The sequence below is a fragment of the Loxodonta africana genome, unplaced genomic scaffold, assembly GCF_030014295.1.
Source record: "Loxodonta africana isolate mLoxAfr1 unplaced genomic scaffold, mLoxAfr1.hap2 scaffold_32, whole genome shotgun sequence".
Classification (NCBI taxonomy): Eukaryota; Metazoa; Chordata; class Mammalia; order Proboscidea; family Elephantidae; genus Loxodonta; species Loxodonta africana.
Genome location: NW_026975036.1, coordinates 1,256,378 through 1,275,963, shown reverse-complemented (window position 1 = coordinate 1,275,963; position 19,586 = coordinate 1,256,378). Strand labels below are relative to the sequence as shown.

Genomic DNA, 19,586 nt, shown 5'->3' with positions numbered 1-19,586 from the left:
GTATTCCCAAGGCCATAATCATTATGGAAGCAGACCATCATGGAGTGGTTGGTGGGTTTGAACCTCCAACCTTTCAGTTAGCAGCTGAGCAGTTAACCATTGCACCAGCAGGTTTCCTTTATACACACACACACACACACACTCGTGCACGCGCTTGGCTGAAGACAGAGAAAACCAGAAAGATGTTTACCCTCGCTTTAGTGACTACGCACAGGCATTCGACTTTGTGGATCCTAGCAAATTATGGATAAACTTGAGAAGAATTAAAATTCCAGAACACGTAATTGTGCTCATGCAGAACCTGTACACAGACCAAGAGGCATTGGTCAATCAAAACAAGGGGATAGTGCACGGTTTAAAGTCAGGAAAGGTGTGTGTCCGGGTTGCATCCTTTCACCATACTTATTCAATCTGTATGCTGAATAAATAATTCAAGAAGTTAGACTATATGAAGAAGAACATGGCATCAGGACTCACTAGCAACCTGCAATATGCAAATGACACAACCTTGCTTGCTGAAAGTGAAGAGGACTTGAAGCACTTACTGATGAAGATCAAAAACTACAGCCTTCAGTGTGGATTACACCTCAACACAAAGAAAACAAAAATCCTTACAAAAATCTTCGCAATAACCAAGATCATGGTAAAGGGAGAAAATATTGAAGTTGTTAAGCATTTAATTCTATTGGACTCACAATCAACACCCACAGAAGCAACAGTCAAGAAATTAAACGACGTATTGTGCTGGGCAAGTCTGCTGCAGAACACCTCTTTGAAGTGTGAAAAAGTAAAGTTGAGGACTAAAGTTCCCCTGACCTGAACCATGGTGTTTTCAAGCACTTCATATTCATGGGAAAGCTGGATAAAGAAGTTGAATAAAGAAGACCGAAAAAGAATTGATGCATTTGAATTATGCTGTTGGAGAAGAATATTGACTACACTATAGACTGCCAGAACAAACAAACCTGTCTTGGAAGAAGTGCAGCCAGAGTGCTCCTTGGAGGTCAGGATGGAAAGACTTTGTATCACATACTTTGGGCATGTTATCAGGGGGACCAGTCCCTGGAGAAGGACATCATGCTTGGTAAAATAAAGGGTCAGCGGAAAAGTGGAAGACCCTCAACGAGATGGATTGACACAGTGACTGCAACAATGGGCTCAAATATACCAACGATTGTGAGGATGGCGCAGGATGGGGCAGTGTTTCTTTATGTTGTACACAGGGTCTTTATGAGTTCAAAAAGACTCAACAGCAACTCACAACATAAAAACAAGTAGATTCAATTCAACTTATAAATACATGTTTCTAAAGTTTAAAATTTAAGAATACAAAGTGTGGACATGAAAGAATTTTGGTTTCTCATAACTTATGCTACTCCTGTATGTTTAACATTACATATTCTTTCTCAGATTGAACTATGTAATGAGAGTTATGCAATTTGACCATTCACTATCACTAGTCTTAAAATTGTCCTTATGTGATTGACCAATGACATCCGTTACCAATAGACTCTGTTTACAAATTCTCTTAAAGAATATTCTGAGTGTAATATTTGCAAAGCCACAATTGGGAAATTAACATTTATTATAAAACCCTGAGTTCGTAAATAATGTCCTTGTCAATACAAACAAGGAGAAAAAAAAACAACAAATTTGAAATTACTCACCTTCATTTTAACTACTGAAAGAATGAAATGGGGTACTGTTTTAAAATATGTAAATTTTTAAACTATCATAAAATTGCCCCAACTAGGAAAGTGAATGGCATTGGTGAAGATGAATCTGAAATGAACAATATTACCCCAAGCCTGGCTCTTATTGATGAGAACTTAATGCTTGGAAGATTTCCAGTGAATTAGAAGTTGCCAAGACACTTTTGACATCGAGACCCATCTAATGCTATAAAATGTGTCATTCTATGCGGCAGAAAAAATGAGATAATAGATGTCTAAGTTTTTTTTTTTAATCTTGTTGTTGTTGTATGCCTGTTGAGTCAATTCTGGCTCATAGTGACCCTCTAAGTCACTTTTGGTTAGCAGCCAAGAGCTTAACCATTGCACCAGCGGCCTTCCTTAAACAGATTCCTGTAAACCGAATAATCTGATATACGTTAGTAAATATTAAAATAATGTTTTAGACATTTACATCTTTGAGGCTATTTCTCCACCAAAGATTTTACTAAGGGCCACCTTCATGTTCCTGTTTCTCAAACTATAAATGACAGGATTCACAGTAGGAGGTAACAAGGAGTATAACACAGACATAAAGAGGTTCTCTGATGATGGGGATTCCGAGGCCGAACCTAAGTACGCAATAAATCCAGAAGAGAGAAAAACAAGGTCACCACAGTTAGGTGGGGCATGCAGGTGGAGACAGTTTTGTACCTTCCTTGAGTGGATGGAATACTTAAGACCGATGAGAAAATATGAACATAGGACACAACCATTAAAATGAAACATACAAAAGCAAAACAACAGCTAGCATTGATAAATACATATTTTAAAATATGCTCCCCAGAACAAGCAAGTGTAAGCAATGATGGAATATCACAGAAAAACTGATGAACTACGTTGGGCCCACAGAAAGTGTACCTGCTACGTGAATGGATCCATAGCCACATCCACTGAGCCACGATGCAGCCACCATCTGCACACAGGTACCTCTACTCATAATGGTCTCATAGTGCAGAGGATGGCAGATGGCAGCATAGCAGTCATAGGACATGACTGTAAGGAGGGCAAACTCTGTGCCCCCGAAAAAAATAACAAGAAAAATCTGTGAGGCACATCCTAGGAAGGAGATGGAACGGCTGTTAGAGAGTTCATGATGGACTTGGGGACAGTGACAGAAATATAGCGTGTGTCAATTAAGGACAAATTTTTCAGGAAGAAGTGCGTGGGGGCTTGGAGACGCCGGTCAATGGCAGTGAGGGTGACAGTGAGGAGGTTCCCCATCAGTGCTGTCAGGTAAATGAGGAAGAAGAGAGCTGCATACAGTTTCTGTAGCATCCAGTCATCAGGAAATCCCATGAGCAAGAATTCTGTTTTATTGGCTATATTCTGAGGCGTGCTGATTTTTGCCTGCAGAAACTTAAGAAAAGTGACATTTACTTCATTCACTTACATCCTCAGAACCTGCCTCTTTTGTTGGTTCTCTAATTGATTCTACTGTGTCCTGAGGGGCATTTTAAGGGCATTAGGGTTGGTGGGTAGAGTGGTCTCAGGGAGTTACATCTTACAAACTATAATTTTAAACTAATGCACAGTAAATTATAATAACATAGTCTTTAAGAGCAGGCTAGAATAATTTACCTTCTGGTTGTCTAGGGCAGTGAAATATGTCTTGCACATATGATAGATTAGAACTGGATCACCGAAGTTTTTATCAAGTTTTCACATTAAGCAGATCATGCATGGGCTCTTTAAAGACTGAATAGAATCCTAGAAGTATCTGCACATCCTATTCTGCCCCTCAATTGTTCATAAAGAGCATGTAGCTGCCATGGGTCTAATAACCAAAATTAAAGTATAATAATGGCTGATTTTCCTAAAAGGCAGTGAATATAATCAGGTAAAATGGATGTACTTATTTAGACATATAAAGAGATAACGTGAGTGGGGAAATTTATAGTAGATGCTTACAGGCTTGGGAGAAATCCACTTACCTAATAGTAACGCACTTTCCCTAATTTCTGGTGTCCATTCTTTAAAATGCTGGGGAAGTGAAGGCTGAGAATGAGGTTGACAGAGAGCACTTTCTCATACAGTAAGAAAGGCTGGATGAGGTGGGTCTCTTGCCCAACAGAAAGCACATTTCTGTTCAAATATTGTTATTGCTCAGGTTTCCTATGCATTTACTGAGTTATAGTCTTTTCCCCATTGGCACACACAGGTTCAAATGAGTCTTGTGTTTGTCCTGCATTTTTATAAGAAGTTACTATTGACTAATTAGAATGAGAGTTAATTAAGTGTATTGGGGAAGATTCCTGAGGGGGACGATCATTTCCCGGAAGATGCTGTTATTATGGACGTGGAAGCTTTGTAGTGCAAAAATTTAGGTCTGTGGTTGGAGAGTTGGCTTACTCAATAGGATTTCCTGTTATGAGACCCATGTCATCAACTGTGGAATAATTTGTTGTTGGGTTTCTTCCCTCACTAGACTGTGTGGAACTTTATATTTAATGGAAAGTGAAAAACAAAATTTTTTTAAATTCATGAACTCATATCCGGACACAAGTGATCAGCTATGTCGCTTGCCTTTAGTACCATTTTGATGTTATTTTTGTTTTTATTTATCATAAATATGTGTAAGTCCATCTGTCATATAAAATAATCAAGTTATCAGAAAATAAGAAACTTAAATATCCTCTCAGACTTCACTCCATTTTCCATTCTAAAATGTTTTATTGCATTTCTTTTCTTTCAGTTTTCTGCCAATTTGTGACATACAACTGCAAAAAAAGGTACATTTCAGCATATGTGAGATCTTCCCATGCTTTGTTCTATATGCTTATTTTTCACTTAACGTATTTTTCAGAGCATTTACCAATACTGTTACAAATATATTTAATCCTTGCTTTTCAATGTTTTTTTCAATGTTTGCGTGTACTTCAGAATATGCATACATTTTTTCCTTTTTTTTAATTTTTATTGTGCTCTAAGTGAAAGTTTACAAATCAAGTCAGTCTCTCACACAAAAAACTTATATGCACCTTGCTTCATACTCTCAATTGCTCTCCCCCAATGAGATAACCCACTCCCTCCCTCCACTCTCTCTTTTCATGTCCTTTTCACCAGCTTCTAACCCCACCCACTCCCTCACGCCCCCTCCAGGGAGGAGATACCAACACAGTCTCAAGTGTCCACTTGATCCAAGAAGCTCACTCCTCACCAGCATCCCTCTCCAACCCGTTGTCCAGTCCGATCCCTGTCTGAAGATTTGGCTTTGGGAGTGGTTCCTGTCCTAAGGCCAACAGAAGGTCTGCAGGCCATGACCACCAGAGTCCTTCTAGTCTCAGTCAGAACATTAAGTCGGGCCTTATTATGAGAATTTGGGGTCTGCATCCCACTGCTCTGCTGCTCCCTCAGGGGTTCTCTGTTGTGTTCCCTGTCAGGGCAGTCATCGGTTGCAGCTGAGCACCATCTAGCTCTTCTGGTCTCTGGCTGATGTAATCTGAGGTTTATGTGGCCTTTCTGTCTCTTGGGCTCAAAATTACCTTGTGTCCTTGGTGTTCTTCATTCTCCTTTGATCCAGGTGGGTTGAGACCAATTGATGCATCTTAGATGGCCGCTTGCTAGCATTAAAGACCCCAGAAGCCACCCTCCAAGGTGGGATGCAGAATGTTTTTTTAATAGATTTTGTTATGCCAATTGACTTAGATGTCCCCTGAAACCATGGTCCCCAAACCCCCGGCCATGCTATGCTGGCCTTTGAAGCACTCCGTTTATTCTGGAAACTTCTTTGCTTTTGGTTTAGTCCAGTTGTGCTGACCTCGCCTGTATTGTGTGTTGTCTTTCCCCTCACCTAAAGTAGTTCTTATCTACTATCTAATCAGTGAGTACTCCTCTCCCACCCTCCCTCCCTCCCCCCTCTCGTAACTCTCAAAGAGTATTTTCTTCTCTGTTTAAACTATTTCTCTAGTTCTTCCAATAGTGGTCTTATATAATATTTGTCCTTTTGCAATGGACTAATTTCACTCAGCATAATGCCTTCCAGATTCCTCCATGTTATAAAATGTTTCACAGATTCATCACTCTTCTTTATCAATGTGTAGTATTCCATGGTGTGAATATACCATAATTTATTAATCCATTCATGCGTTGATGGGCACCTTGGTCTGCATACACCTTGGTCTGCATGCACCATTTTAAAATTCTTATTGTTTCATATTGCAAACAAATTGTGATAGTTCTAAAATATATATTTTTATACATATGCACACCTAATGTCTTAAAATACATTATTTGGGAGTAATTAATTGATCAAATAGCTTTGGAATTTCTGTAAATGCCACCAACTAATCTCCCAGACACATGACAAATCTGTGCTCCTACCTACAGCATTCCATTTACACACATTCCTGCCTATACAGGAGATTTTATTTATTCATTTTTGTTAAACTTACGGGCAAAAACTGTCTCACTGTTGATGCCATTCGCAGCTGTATTATTCCCAGTAAAGTATAGGATTGGAGATAGACACATACTGTTGTTGTTGGGGTCACAATATTTAGAAATGAAGTATATTTAACGTTAATGTGATAAAGTAAGAGGTTAGGACAAAGGTGTGCTGGAGTAAGAAAACAACGGCCTATGGTAACTCAAATCAACAGGAAGAAATGAAGGTAATAAAAGTTAATTTAAAAAGCTAATATAAGAAACTCTATGAATATATACTTGCTTTTTTTCTTCTCTCTGCTTTCTTAAAATTGATAAGATACAAAATAATAATTATAACAATGTACTGTTGGATTTATAACATATATGGATGCGATCTGTATATCAGTAATACAAAAAAGGGACAGAATAAAGCTGCATAGGAATAAAATTTCTAAATTTCACTGAAGTTAAAAAAAAGTTAAGTTGGTGTAAATTTAAAGTATATTCTACTAAGATATAATAAATATTGTCACCCATTTGTGTTAAAAACTCTCAATAAACAGGGAAACTTTCTCAACTCAATAAAGAATATCCACGAAATCCCACAGCTAGCGTCATACTTGATTAAGAGCTCCCCTGCTAACAAAATATTGACAGTTCAAAACCTTCCAGTGACTCTGTGGGAGAAAGAACTGGCAATCTGCTCCCATAACGATTACATTCTAGAATATTCTATGGGGCAGTTCTACTCTATCACATAGGGTCACTGTGATTCAACATTGACTTAACGGCGACTAACAACAAAAATGACTTCATATTTAAAGGTGAGGGATTGCATGTTTTCCCTCTAAGTTCAGGAACAAAGCAAGTGTGACTCCCTCTCATCAATCCTATCCAACATTTTACTGGAAGTGATATGATGAGACAATAAAATGTATACAGATAGGAAAAGAAGGGAAAAAATAAAACTGGATTTATTTACAGATGCCGTGCTTGATAGAAAATCCCAAAGACTCAACAAAAAAATCCTGGAACTAATAACTGGTTACAGCAAGGTTGCAGTATACAAGATCAATATGCAAATGTCAATTAGTTTCTATGTAACCAAAAAACCCACCAAGCCCATTGCTGTTGAATTGACTCCAACTCATAGCAACCTTATAGGACAGAGTAGAACTGCCCCATAGAGTTTCCAAGGACAGCATGGTGGATTTGAACTGCTGACCTTTTGGTTAGCAGCCTGAGCTCTTAAACACTATACCACCAGGGTTTTCTTCTTTATAAAAACAGCATTGGTAAATTCAAATTGAAATCAAAAGCACAATATCATTTACATTAGCACCAAAAATGAAATATTTAAGTATAATTGTAATAAAATATATACAGTATCTATACAAAGAAAGCTACAAAACATTAATGAAAGAAAGAAAGGCAGAAAAAATAAACGGAGATCAAAGTACTCATTAATAGTAGTCGAGTTCCATCTAGTTCTTCTGGTCTCATGACAAATCAGGCAGCTGTTCATGAGGCGGCCAGACATGTATCTGATGTTCTCTTTCAATCCATGACCCTCCTTCTTGCTCTGTTGCTCCAGTGAATGGAGACATCTTGAGTGGCAACTTGCTAGCTTTTAAGACCCCAGTCACTACACAACAAATTAGGAGGTAGAAAACAGAAGTACTTAGAAACAATATTGGGCTAATTGATTGGAATATCACTCAAAACCATGACCCTAAGCCTCCAAACCAAGAAAACAAATCCTGTGAGGTGTTTGGTTGTGCACAAACAGCCTCAACCACTGCACACCCCTTCTTTTTCTGTAAACACTATATGTGTCAATTCAACATTTTTTGGTGTACATTTTAGTGATATAAATTACATTAATCAATTGTACAAACATTACCCTTAATAGATGTCGTTTCCCATCAACATAAATAAAAATCCACTGCTTCCCAAAGAGTGAATCCCCTTCTCCCGTCTCTTTTACCCCCAATAACCACTAATAAACTTCAATCACTATGTATTTGCCTATAGTTTTCATTTCATATCAGTGAGATCTTACAATATTTGTCCTTTTATAATTGGCTTATTTCAGTCAGCATAATGTCTTCAAGGTTCACACATGTTGGAGTAAGTATCAGTAATTTGTTTCTCTTTCTGGCTTAGTAGTATTCCATTGCATGCATGTATCACATTTTGCTTAGGTATTTGCTGATGGACTTTTAGTTTGTTTCCACCTTTTGGCTATTGTGAATAGTGCTGCAAAGAACATTGGTGTACCTATGTCTGTTCACTTCTCAACCCTTAAGGCACTTGGGTATATACCTAGAAGTGGGATTGCTGGGCCATTCTATAGACAGATCCTGATCAAAATGGAGAGGGGAATGCAAAACAAAATTTCACATTCTCAATGGTATCTAAAATTTCTGGAGCCATTGAGGCTAGGAGATCTCCTGAAATTAGTGCCCTGAGATAATCTTTAAACTTGAAACCGTAAACTAAAACTATCCCCTGGAGTCTTCTTTGAACCAAAAATTAACTTATTTTAATTCATAAAGTGTGTCTGCTTTGAGAATTGCGCTCTTTTAAAGGAACATCCACGTGAGATCGAATTGAGAACAGCAACTTGAAAGATTGGATGGGAAGCTTAGAGGGTAGGGAGTTTAAGGTAATGCTGGTGGAATAATGCAAAGAAGGATAGCGAGAATTGTAGCGCAACTTGAAGAATGTAATCAATGTCACTGACTTATACCTGTAGATATTGCACATCAGCTAATGATTGGTAAACACAAGTGGTATGTGCATAAAATGGATTATTTAACAATAAATAACAATGAAGTGCTGACACATGTTACAAATTGTATCAACCTTGAGATCATTATCTTGAGGGGAAATTGGCAAGATTATTTGAAGGGTGTATGCTGTCCAGGCAGTAGAACTCAGATTTTGCATCTCTTGCCAAGAGAAGCCATACAAGACAAAATGTATAAACTGAGGAACAAAAAGCCAAGGCCAGAAAGTAATGCTAGACACTAAAACATGTGGAAAAGAAGAAAGGGGCTCTGGATGAGAAACTCTACTGAGCCTTTCTGAAAGAGGTCAATGAGTCACAAACCCACGAAAGAAGGCATTAAAAAGTGATGAGTATGCAGAAAGTAAAAAGATAGCACCAGAAATTAAGTGGGGTCAAATGCTTGTTCATCTTTGAAAACTTTCCAAATCAAGAGCAAGGACGGAATAATTCATTTACCCTCTCTAGAAAGTAAGGAGATAATGGGCAAGCAATTGTTTTTCCCCAGACATGGCAAACATTGGTTATAATAAAAACTTAGATGGTAAAATTGTGCCAGTTGACTTTAAATTTGTCAAATAAGAACACATTTGGAGTTATTTAAGGAGAGGTTTTATTCATTAAGAAAGACAATTGTGACAATGATCTGATCTCATAAATTTGCAAGTGACTCAAAGTCAAACAGAAGAAGACTTCTATCATAGCATAAGGAGAAGCAAGCTGAGATTAGCAGAATTTTTTTAAGGAGAAGCCTGACAAACAATGGGAAATGGCCAATGGAGTCTGAGAGGACAAGAGTTTCTCTGTGGCTAGGTGATTCCTAGAAGCTGATAAGGGGTGGGGGGAACACACTTCACTTTTTAATGCTTGGTGACACTAGAGGCAAGCAGAGTTCAGGGGTCTGTGGAATGGAAAGAAGCCTGATTAAAGGCAAAGTAGTTAAGAAATGAGCAATTGTGAACATTTGGTCAGATTCATAGGTCATGAATTCTAGAATCATATCATTTCAACGAGGCTGAAATCCAAAAGAGGTAGCTCCAGTACCTTTATTACTATTACTGTAATCAAATAACATTACTTTCCATTTACCCAAAGTCATTCCACTTGCCCTATGTTTGGTGTGCAGGGCCAACGGTGTGATGATCTTGTGTGACTGGAAACTTTGGCTTATGGGATGTTTGGAAATAAACTAGTCTGTGAATTCCTGAGAGAATTACTCTTATTCCAAATCAGAAGCAGTTCGGGCAGTAGAATCAGATAGAATCCACCAATTTCTAAGGCATATCGAGCCTTCTAACTGACACCAAACATGGTATTGCGTTAGAAGTCTTACTTTGCTTTAAGTGAAAGAAGATCTCATCACTGTGTACCTTGTCCCTCTCTGAGATACTGATGATGAATTTGCAATGGATTATGTCTCATAACTACACTGGAATTTTTTTCAGGGTATTTAATCTCATCATAGAAAATTGGAATATTTAATCTGAGTGAAGAGACCAGACAACATTAAGGAGTTGAATACAATATTAAGTTTTCACCTTTTGGTGTATTAAGGACTTTACGTTAATGTAGTGACAATAAGTCCCTTTTTTGAGTGGTCTATGTTCAAAATGGAGCCCTGGTGGTGTAGCAGCTAAGAGCTCAGCTGTTAACCAAACGGTTGGCAGTTCAAATCCACCAGTCATTTCTTGGAAACCCTATGGGGCAGCTCTACTCTGTCCTATAGGGTCAGTATGAGTCAGAATCAACTCCACAGCACCTGATAACAACAACAGCATGTTCAAAATAGGAGCCCTGGTTGTATGGTGGTTAGGTGCTTGCCTGTTAACTGAAAGGTCAATGGTTTGAGCCCACCAGCCACTCCTCAGCACAGAGACATGGCAATGGACTTCCATAAAAATTATAGCCTTGGAAACCCAATGGGGCAGTATTACTCTGTCCTATATAGTCACTATGAGTAAAAATCAATTTCATGTTATGTTCAGAATTGAAAGACTAACCAGAAGTCCCAGAATGACACCCAGAACAGCTGTGGTAATAAGCGAGAGCAACCTCATGAATGTAAGAACAAGACAGCATGATAGAAAAAATGGTTGTTCCTCCCAAGAGGTGGACAGCTGTGGCCCTGGTGTCCAGTGTGAACCCTCCAGTCCACGGACAGATGGCTGTAAAATACTGGTGGGGAGGAAGCACTTAAATTTTTCTTGTGTTACAACGATGAGGAGTTACTTCTTAATAATAAGTGTGGGAATTTGTTTCATGCCCTATTCACTTCTCCCTAGAACCAAACCATTTGATGTCCAGTCAACTCTGACTCTTGTCGATCCCATGTGTGTCAGAGTAAAACTGTTCTCCGTAGAATTTTCAATGGCTGTGATCTTTCAGAAGTAGATCATCAGGCCATTCTTATGAGATGCCTCTGGGTGGCATCTCCAAGATTGAACCTCCAATCGTCCTGTTAGCAGTCAAGAATATTAACCATTTTCACCATCCAGGATGAAATACGTGATAAGTGATAACACTGGGAAAGTGCTTGATTTTGGTATAGCTGATGTATTAGAAAAGCTGTTAGTGCTTTTTTTTTTTTTCTCTCTCTCTTCATAATAACTCTCAGTCTATTTGCACTCTAAACTCAATTATACCTAACCATTTTCCAATATCTATGTTACTGTGTGGGTTAGTTCAGAGACAGTACTGACCCAACAGTTCACATGTCATAGCCCTGCCCTCCACCTTATACTTTATCAGGGACACTTTTGTCTCTTATTGATTTGATTTCTGAAGTGATCTCCAAATATGTTTCGAATCCTGGAGATGAAAAGAGATTTTACTAAAGATGTCCCTAAAACCTCAAATACACTTTGTTATACAATTTCTATGGCCATATTTTCAGCCTCATCCCACCACCCGTGAGGATCCACCATGAACTTCTTTCCACAAACAATGAATTATATGATGCTTATCTGCGTTTGGCTGTTTACACTGATAATGTGTCATCAATATATATTGCAAATATTTTCTAATAAGTCACATGTTCTTTCACCTTGTTTATATTTTAAATGAATACTTTTATTCATATGATGTGAATTTATGTTTTTTATTTACTTAATTTTTTCTAGAAGGTTATCCTATATCATAAAATGAAAAAATATTATTCTAAGTTTCCTTCTTGTATTTTAACTTAATTTATCACATTTCATTTTTCAGTTGTCCTAAATTTTATGGGATTCCTATAGAATGAAGTATCTTCCAATCTTCTCTAATAGTCAAGTTATTTATCCTAGTGTCATTTATGAGTAGTCATTAATTTTCCCAATAAAATATGATTTTATTTTTGTTATCTATGAGATTCTGTATGGGAGAATAATTACTTTCTGCTGTTCAAAGGTGTTCCTTCTTGTTTCATGTTCCACTTGAAATTCAGTACCACAGGATCAAACTTATATTTGTCATCAACTTCAACTGCATCAAACATGTACAATGGGAAATTATTATTTTCCCTAAAATATTCAAAGTGTCATTTTAATAGCTTCATCAGATTTTGTAGTTCTATTCATAAAGTCTCCGTGTTTTCATATAATGAACGCTTAAATTTTTATTCAGAAGTGCTACAATTCCTTTTGTTTGGTTTGCTGTTGTAGCAACTATTTCAGGAAAATATGAAAAGAGAAATTGATAGCCCAATTAGTTCAGAAACAGAAAGAGTCAGCCTATAAAATTATTACTTATCCCTCAACTACCAGAAAAACTATACTGAGTAGGCCAAGAAGCATACTCTGTCAGAGATTTGCATGGGAAATGTCACTCCTGAAACTTAAAAACCCTGCCACCTTCAAAGGATTTGTTATATACACTTTTTAGTGATGTAAGGCAGCCAATAGAAAGTAAATTAAAACCACCCAGAATATTTGAAATTACAGGCATCACTGGCATATACAGGTCCCAAATGATGTCCCGTTTATTTCCACAACCGCAGTGCATAAACACACCCCAGTGACTAAGTTAGTAAAACCATTTTGCTCAGTGGAATAGACCCCAAGCAGCAAGTTAACCTCAAAGAACACTAGTGAGGAAGTTACCCAGAGAGCCTACTTAAAGTGTCTAAGAGATTAAAGAAACGGGGTGGGGGGGAAGGAAGGGATGAATCTTTAACCAGGACATTCATATGAAAACAAGCATTTTAGAAGGAGGTAAAGTGAGCACCAATAAATAAATACTGTATTCATGGAGTTAAATGTACAGCTCATGGTGTGAAAAAGAAGAAAAACTGGTTATCTAGAAACAAGGTCAGAGACTATTACAGAAAATTTAATACAACACTTAAAGCCACATGAGTTGTTTTGTTTGTTTGTTTAAAGAATCTCCAAGATATGGAAGTTAGAAAGTAAAATTCCAGCATTTATCTATCAGTAGCGCCCAAGAGAAGAGGGAGGGGGGATACTGCCTATGAAGCAAGAACGACTTTCCTATGTAGAAATGAAATAACTTTGTATCTGGTCCCTCAGATGCTCACTGTTGTCTCACAGTCTGTCCTCAGGCACTGCACTGCTTAGAAGCATCCCCTGTCTTAACACGTTCCAATTAAACCAATGTCTTAGGTTGTTAAATTAGGCTCACTAGAACCAGTGGCTACTTCCCTTCCACTATGTGTGCTCAAGCACCACTGTTGTCTTCATTCTTCCTGGAATACAGTGCACAAATTGTTGCTTTTCTTAACCCTAAATAGATTATAGAGTATTATAATGCCATCACATGAAGCATGAAGGAACATTAGTCCAAATCAGCTCATTAAATTAGATTTTACTGGGGGGGGAGGTCTACTGACATCCTATGTTGTAACAGGAAATTATTATTTTATGCCATAAGCTTTTAATTTAAATGGTCAATCTGACTGAGAATAGGATTTTTTTTTTTTTGGTTAGTTTTTGTGAGCTATGAAGAAATGCCTGGCAATCTACTTCCAAAAATTTGCCAGTGAAAACTCAAGGGATCACAACAGTTCAATCCATAACCCATCATGGGGATGGTGCAGGACCAGGCAGCCTTTTCTTCAGTTGTGCATGGGGTCACCCTGAGTTGGAGGCCAACTCCATGGCAGGTAACATCAACAACAAAAGGCAAACAATTACACATACACACCACACACACACCCCGTTATAGTCATATTCTAATAAAAATGTAATTAACTGTATTCTTGTATAATCAAATAAGGTACAACAGAATATGTTTTTACTGAATTCTAAGTCAAATCAGAGCACATAGCTAGTATCTTGGACTCGATTGTGCAAGACAGCGGCCACAGCACACCTACAGCCAGTGAACACTTGAAATGTGGGTAGTACAAACTGAGATGTTCTGCAAAGTAAAATACACACCAGATGAAAGAATTAGTATGAAAAATATATAAAATGTCTTGTATATATGTATGCATTGCTTGCTAAAATGAAATTTTATTTATATTTGTTTAAATCAATAAATTAATAAAGGTTGACTTCACTTCTTTTTTTTTAAAACTAGCTACCAAAAACCTAAAAAAAAACACCCACTGTGGTCGAGTTGATTACGACTCCTAGCAACCCTATAGGATGGAGTAGAACTGCACCATAATATTACCAAGGCTGTAAGTCTTCGCAGAAGCAGACTGTCACATCTTTCTCCTGCATAGCAGATCGGCTGACCTTTAAGTTAGCAGCCCAGTGCTTTCACCACTGCGCCAGCCACCAGGGCTTCTATCTAGCAACTAGAAAATTTTAAATTACAAATCTGTTTTTGGTTATATGTCTATTGGTCAGTGCTGATCTTGTGTAAAAAATAATTATGAGAGTGTTCATTTCCTTAGAAGGCCACAGTTATTTTTCACGTATACATTTTTATAATATTGAAGAAAATAACATTAATTTCATTCAATAAGAAAAATTAATATTTCAATAAAAATATCACTTAGTATTACTCTATAACAAATAATTAGCAATATAATTAATTTCTTAAAAACAGATAATTATACAATGCAAGAAAAGATGAGAAAATTGAAGGAGTAGATAGCCACCAATGGAACAGTCAGAGATCTTGGCTGTGTCTTGGGAAAGAATATACTCTAGAGAAAGAACACAGTCCATTTTTGAGAACTCAGTTCAGACGGCTAAGGCAGACCAAGAAAGATGCCATCTATCCTATTTCAGCTTCATCAAAAGCAGAACAAGAGAGTGGATATAGTGACAGAAAGAAAAGGTAAGTAAATAGAGAAATTGAAGAAAAAAAGAGTTTCTCACTTCGTGAAACCTGGAGCATTTAGTACTGTTTATGAGGTAAGAGGAACACTTAGATGGTGCAAATTGTTAAGCGTTCCAGTGCTAACCAAAAGGTTGAAGGTTCAAGTTCACTGAGAGGCACCTGAGAAGAAAAGCCTGGTAACCTACTTCTGAAAAATTATCCTTTGAAAATCCTACAGAGCACACTTCTACTCTGACACACATGCGGCCAACTTGAGCCAGAATTGACTTGATGGTAACTGTTATTTATTGGCTGATTTTAATCATCATCCTATGGATTACGATTGATCTGTGGTTATAGCTGTTGCTGCTGTGTGCCTTGGAGTTGATTATAACTCATAGCTACCCGACCCAACATAGCAGAACTGTCCTAAGAGTTTTCTAGACTATAATCTTTACAGGATCAGATCGCCAGGTTTTTCTCTCCAGGAGCAGTTGGTGGTTTCAAACCTCTGACCTACCAGTTAGAAGCCAAGTGCTTAACCATTGCATCACGAGGGATCCTTATGATTGTAGCTACATAACTACTTTTATAACTTTTAAATGTATTTGTTTTGTATATAATAATTCCAGAAACTCAAATGGGTGAAATTATTATTTATTTTTAAATTCTAAAATAAGAAAAATTGTGATGATAAGAAAAATGTGTAGATGAGATACCATCTCACCCAGCATTACTGGCACGAATCAAAAAAACATGAAACAACAAATGTTGAAGAAGCTGCTGGGAGATTGGAACTCTTATGCACTGCTGGTGGGAATGCAAAATGATACAACCATTTTGGAAGACATTATTGCTCTTCCTTAGGAAGCTAGAAATACCATTAAAAAAAACATGAAATAGAAATACTACATGTTCCAGCAATCCCACTCCTAGGAATATAACCTAGAGAAATAAGAGTCATCACACGGACAAACATATGCACACCCATGTTCATTGCAGCATTGTTCACAATAGCAAAAAGATGGAAACAACCTAGATGCCCATTAACAAATGAATGGGTAAACAAATTGTGGTACATACACACAACAGAGTATTACACACTGATAAAGAACAACGATGAATCTGCGAAGCATCTCATAACATGGGTGAATTACGCTGAGTGAAATAAGTCAATCACAAAAAGACAAATATTGTATGAGACCACTACTGTAAAAACTCTTAAAAAGGTTTACGCACAAAAAGAAACAATCTTCGATGGTTACAAGGGAGAGGAAATGTGGGATAGAAAAACACTAAATAGGCAATAGGTAAGTGCTAACTTTGGTGCAGGGTAAGACAGTACAAAATACTAGGGAAGCCAGCACAACTTGTACAAGGCAAGGTCATGGTATCTCCATAGATACATTCAAACTTCCCAAGGGACCAAATTGCTGGGCTGAGAACCGCGGGGACCATGGTTTTAGCAAACATCTAGCTCAACTGGCATAACAGTCTATAAAGAAAATGCTCTACATTCTACTTTGGTGAGTAGTGTCAGGGGTTTTAAAAGCCTGTGAGTGGCCATGTAGGATACTCCACTGGTCACACCCCTTTGAGGGGCAAGGAAGAATGAAGAAGACTAAAGGTACAAGGGAAAGATTAGTCCAAATGACTAAAGGACCACAACTGTCACGGCCTCCACCAGAAAGGTCCAGTACAACGAGGTGGTGCCCGGCTACCACCACTGACTGCTCTGACAGGGATCATAATACAGCACTCCAGACAGAGCTGGAGAAAAATGTAGAACAAAATTCTAACTCAAAAAAAAAAAAAAAAAGACCAGACTTGCTGGCCTGACAGAGGCTGGAGAAACCCTGAGAGTATGGCCCCTGTACATGCTATCAGCTCAGTAATGAAGTCACTCCTGAGGTTCACCATTCAGCCAAAGATTGGACAGGCCCATAAAACAAAATCAGAGCAAAGGGGTGCACCAGCCCAGGGCCAAGGACTAGAAGGCAAGAGGGGACAGGAAAGCTGGTAATACAGAACCTAAGTTTGAGGAGGGAGGGTGTTGACATGTCGTGGGGTGGTTAACCAATGTCATAAAACAATATACGTACTCACTGTTTAATGAGAAGCTAGTTTGTTCTGTAAACCTTTATCTAAAGTACAATAAAAAAAGTTTAAAAAGAAAAATGTGTAGAATAGTAAGACAGCCAAAGGGTTCTCTTTACTCCTGTTTTCTATCACTATTATAAAGTTGTAAAATACAGTGACAGAAAATTAGACATAATACGTTAACTTTGAAGAAATAATGTATGATAATGTAAAGAGGCAGCATCTGACAATGGCAACACAGGAGATGAAACCACCAGAATAACCTCAAAGTCTGGGTTATTCACTGCATTGTGTGTTTCTAGATGCTCTACAACCTCCCAAGAAAAGAATATAAAAATCAGTGGGTCTGATTTCGATTACAGAATATACAGTCTATTGTAGCTGTGACAAAATAAATGGAAGATACAGTAATGGTAACATATCCATTTGCCTTTATTAAGTGTCCATGCCATGTATATACATATGTTGTTGTTAGGTGCCGTGGAGTCAGTTCTGACTCTATAGGACAGAATAGAACTGCCCCATAGGGTTTCCAAGGAACAGCTGGTGGATTTGAACTGCTCACCTTTGGTTAGCAGCAGAACTCTTAACCACTACGCCAACAGGGTTTCTATATATATCAATATCTATTTTATAGTTACATGGCAGAGTTCCAAACAGTTTAGTCTACAGTGGATGTTACACAAAAAACTTCTATTTATAGGTGTTTCACCTCTTTCTCCACTTCCTTTCAACTCACTCTTTCAAAACATTTGGCCCAAATTAAATGTCAAAGTGATAAAAGAAGTGTATATTTTAAATAAATATAATGCTGAAAAGTAAAGTGAGAAAACATCACTAGAAATTGTGACAAGGCTGTTGAAGTCAATATGGAGGAGAATTTTTAAACTTGAAGATATTTAATGTGTTCCAAAGACATAGATGGCCAAAATACATTTGAAAAACTTCTTTTGACTTAAGAGAAAATGCATGCCAATATTTTAAAGATAGCAGAATACTTACATCTTTAGCAACATTTTACCACCCAGTAATTTGCCTAGGGCTGCCTTCATATCCCTATTCCTCAGGCTGGGAGGTAACACAGAGTATAACACAGACATGAAAAGATTCAGTGATGATGCAGGTTTATAGTTGGTGCCTAAATATGTAACAATGCCTGAAAAGAGGAACAAGGTCATCACAGTGAGGTGGGGCATGCAGGTGGAGACAGTTTTGCACCTGCCCTGAGCAGATGGAATCCTTAAGACAGCTGAGAAAATGTGAACATAAGAGGCAATCATGAAAAGGAAGCATAAAAAGGCAAAGGAAAAGTTGGCAGTTATAAATGCATATTCTAGAATTTGCTCCCTGGGACAAGCAAGTGTAAGCAGTGAGGGAATGTCACAGAAGAACCGGTGCACTATGTTGGGCCCACAGAAATTGACAGAGAATGTACCTGCTACATGGATGGACCCATAGACAAATCCGCCATGATGCAGTCACCACCTGCACACAGGAGCCTCTATTCATAATGGTCTCATAGCGCAAAGGATGGCAGATGGCAGCATAGCAGTCGTAGGACATGACTACAAGGAAGGCATACTCTGTGCTCCCAAAAAAAAGAAAAAGAAAAATTTGTGAGGCACATCCTAGGAAGGAGATAGAATGACTCTTAGAGAGTTCAGGATGGACTTGGGGACTGTGACAGAGATGAAGCTTATATCAATCAAGGACAAATTCTTCAGAAAGAAATACATAGGGGCGTGGAGATGCAGATCAATGGTGGTGAGGGTGACAGTGAGGAGGTTCCCCGTCAATGCCATCAGGTAAGTGAGGAAGAAGAGGGCTGCATACAGTCTCTGTAGCATCCAGTCCTCAGGGAATCCCATGAGCAAGAATTCCATTATGATGGTTATGTTGTCTAGTTTCTCAGGCATGCTGATTCATGTCTGTGGAAATAAAGATACACTGATAACTAGTTCACTCAGATATGAACTCAGTAGCCCGAATCTTCTGGTTATATTAACAAGCAAAGGGTGGAGCAAACACCCTTAACATGGCTTGATTCTGTTTGGAGTGAAGCTTATCAGAAAAGTCTCAGGAAAATGGCATACAGTACAGCTCCACTTTCTTAATGGTAATGGAAGCAGGTAATGCACTGGGCTGCTACCCAAAAGGCTGGTGGTTTGAGTACATCAAAATCTGTCTCAGAAGAGACACAATAATTTACTTGCAATAAATTAGCTACTGAAAACCCTATGGAGAATAGTTCTACCCTGACACGGATGGAGTTGCCATGAATATGAATGGATTCGAGTGCAACTGTATTTTTTTTTCTTGTGATATTAGAGAGAGCAAACTGAAATATGATTGGCATTAAAGGCAGTTAAGAAAAAGGCAGAGGATGC

At 38.0% G+C, this 19,586-nt stretch overlaps 1 pseudogene; it reads right to left on the bottom strand.

The window, feature by feature from the left end:
- Window positions 1-2,141: 2,141 nt before the first annotated feature.
- LOC135229487 (olfactory receptor 14A16-like) lies at window positions 2,142-19,115 on the bottom strand (annotated as a pseudogene).
- Between the last annotated feature and the right edge of the window lie 471 nt (window positions 19,116-19,586).